The sequence below is a fragment of the Lynx canadensis genome, chromosome X (assembly GCF_007474595.2).
Source record: "Lynx canadensis isolate LIC74 chromosome X, mLynCan4.pri.v2, whole genome shotgun sequence".
Classification (NCBI taxonomy): Eukaryota; Metazoa; Chordata; class Mammalia; order Carnivora; family Felidae; genus Lynx; species Lynx canadensis.
The window spans coordinates 95686444-95689726 of record NC_044321.2 but is presented as its reverse complement, the minus strand read 5'-3'; the positions used below and the strand labels follow the sequence as shown (position 1 = coordinate 95689726).

Below are 3283 nucleotides of genomic sequence, written 5' to 3'. Positions count from 1 at the left end.
CCAGCGTCGCTGCTCTCGGGTCGCTGCCCCACGCACCCTGGGCTCCAACGCAGTGATCTCTCTTTTCTTTTCCAGACGCGAAGCCTACCGTGATCTCAGTAACTGGAGGAGACATCGGGAAGGATCTACTGTCCGAACCTGAGCGGGGAGCAGCAGCAGAAGGGGAAGAAAGCCACGGCGGCGCGGGAGCTCCCGGCCCCGTAGACGAGATCCAGAAGGGCGGCGGCGGCGGAGAGGAGCCCCCGCAGCAGCAGCAGGAGGCTCACGCGGCCACCGAGGATCCGCAGCCCCAGGACAGGCAGCCACGCCTCCACCACCTGTTCATGCGGTTGGAACTGAAGGAGCTGGAGAGAGTTTTCCAACGCACCCAGTACCCCGACGTGTTCGCGCGGTGAGTGGCTCGCTCTGGAGGCGCCCAGTTCTCTAGGACGCTAGGGGCTCGGCGGCGTGGGACGCCTTTGGCTCTCTCCCGGGTCTCTCTCCCTCCCTTCCAGAGCCAAAGCTACCTATGGGCTGGAAGCCACCGAAATCTGCCAGCCCTTGCGCTCCGTCCAAGGTGGGAGTGATGCCTACAGGGCTGGGCATCGAGGTAAATATTTTCCTGCAGTTTGTAAATGAATCGTCAAGAAACTTGGGCCGCGCTCCTGTTTTCCTAAATCTCATTCTCTTGGCTCAGGATTGAGATCAGGATGAGGAGTCAGGCACCCTCATGCAAGTGCAGGGTTGGATCTGGTCTTTATTTTAAATGCTGATAATTTGGTCGTCCCGGAATTTTTTGTGCATCCGTTTGATTCAAGTTATATTGATCTTGAACTCTGAGTTTTTCAACGTACCCTGAAATTTTGCTCACAAAGGAAAGTTGTCCCTGAAGCAAGCCCAGACTTGGGTATTACAGAAATGTGTGCTGGGGAATTGGGGAAAATAGAAATCTAAAAACAAGCATGAACTGTACATCGTATATCTCATTTCATCCACAACTCCAGATACTAAATATTGGCGATTTTCTTCCCTCAGAAAGGAGATTACCATATGTATGGATGTGACTCAAACCGAGGCACAGGTCAGTAAACTTGAAAAAAGCAATGTGGCTGGGCAGCCGTTTTAAAATCTGCTTTGGGTCTTGGACACTTTTGTTCTAGACATTCTCAAGTTGTTGCTTCGGTTACCTTTTCCATGTTTGGGAAATAAGTTTTGAACTTTAGGTCTTTGGTGAATGGAAGTTGGGATAAGTACACCCCGGTTTGTGAAAATTGCCCATTACCAGAAGGATCTTGATTTCTTAAAGGAAAACAGTAAAAGAGAACCAAACCACTTCTTCGAATTCCCTGTACAAAATCAAGGGTAGATAAAGTTCAACTCCTTTTTTGTAGAAGTTTATTTATTTTGAGAGGTGGGGGATGGGGTGGGAAGAGAGAATCCCAAGCAGGCTCCACACCATCAGCACAGAGCCCGACATCATGACCTGAGCTGAAATTGGACACTTAACCAACTGAGCCAACCAGGTGCCCCAAGCTCAACTCCTTCTAACACGTCTTTTAGGGAGCATTTCTGTGTGGAGTCATGTTGGGCTCAGTTAAATCTGGGAACTATGCACATTAACACACAAAGGACCTAGGTCATGAGAGGGTTCGACTGTATTGTTACTTTAAATATTTAAAACCAGGCATAAGTTCTTAGCTAAATACACACACACACAAAAGTACATTCAGGCCTTGGGGTAAGGGAATTATTCACGTACAGAGAACACACGATATGAGTAACTAAGGTCTGTTTAGTTACACCAAGACGAATGCAGGGAGACGGCTTTAAAGTTCAAGTGCCTGGTTCTCCTGCTGTTTTAGTCTGTAGTAAAGCATTGTAGAAAGTGGCGGCCCTACCTTTAATGTTCTGAAACTCTCATGTGTCAGCCTGAAAACATTATAGTGGAGGGTTGGAGGAAACTGGAGATTTGTTTAGAAATTGAAGCAAACAGAGGCACCTGGATGGCTCAGTCAAGCGTCCGACTTCGGCTCAGGTCATGATCTCATGGGTCCGAGCCCCTTGTTGGGCCCTATGCTGACCACTCAGAGCTTGGAGCCTGCTTTGGATTCTGTGTCTCCCTCACTGTCTGCCCCTCCCCTGCTCATGCTCTGTCTCTGTCTCTCTCAAAAATAAATAAACATTTTGAAAAATTTGAAGCAAACAATTTTTTTTGGTGCCAAAACCTGGGAAATAACCATTTTTTTTTTAATTTGAGAGAGGAAGAGTGCACGTCGGGGAGAGGAGCAGAGGGGGAGAGAGAGAGAGATCTCAAAAGCCACCAGGGTGCCCTAAGAACAATTTTTTTTCTTTCTTTTTTAACGTTATTTATTTTTGAGAGAGGGAGAGAGACAGAATATGAGAGAGGGAGGGCAGAGAGAGAGGGAGACACAGAATCGGAAGGAGGCTTCAGGCTCTGAGCTGTCAGCACAGAGCCCCATGTGGGACTCGAACTCACGAGCCATGAGATCATGACCTGACCCGATGTCAGACTGACTGAGCCACCCAGGCACCCCAACCCTAAGAACAATTTTTTTAAATATTTATTTATTTTTGACAGCAACAGAACACAGGCGAGGGAGGTCCAGAGAGAGGGAGACAGAGGATCCGAAGCAGGCTCTTCACTGACAGCAGAGAACCCGACGCGGGGCTCAAACTCACAAACCATGAGATCTGAACTGAACTGACGTCGGACGCTTAACCGATTGAACCACCCAGGCGCCCCAAGAACAATTTTTAATACAGTTTCACTGAGCTAAGAAGGGTGAAAAGCTTAGAGAAGAATTGCATACAAACATATACCTTGAAGATACGGCACAGATTGAGCTCTATGAGTGAATATTCTCGAGGACTTTCTAACATCTAAGGATTTTTTTTTTTTTTTTTGGTGGTACTATTTTGAAGCATGGGTTTTATGGAATTTGGTGCTGGGTAGGGGGAGGGTTTCAATTTATGCCAGATTCTTACCTGTGTTAATTTGAAATACTCTTTCATTTGTTCGGGCAGTGATGTCTAATTCGTGCGTCAAAAGATAACCATTTGAGACGGTAGCAGGTCATGTTGTATTAAGAGATTATTTGTGAAAAACAAAATCCGGGATGAGTTTGTTATTTTTGTTCCATGGTATGTATGTGAGTGCAGTCATGCAGATGGGGTGTAGATCTGGTGGTATGGAGTTTTAGTGAATTTGGACCCAGTTTGTCTAAATTTTCCTTAATTCTATAGACGAAAATATCATGGCAGTAATTCAGGGTGTCAGCAGCTC

The 3283-nt window shown here is 46.8% G+C and overlaps 1 long non-coding RNA gene across 1 annotated transcript; it reads left to right on the top strand.

Moving 5' to 3' along the window:
- The first annotated feature begins 231 nt into the window (after positions 1 to 231).
- On the top strand, positions 232 to 2604 carry LOC115507380. Its single transcript, XR_003966633.1, has 3 exons — positions 232 to 391; positions 1015 to 1060; positions 2579 to 2604. It is a non-coding gene; the product is annotated as an uncharacterized LOC115507380 (long non-coding RNA).
- Positions 2605 to 3283: the final 679 nt, after the last annotated feature.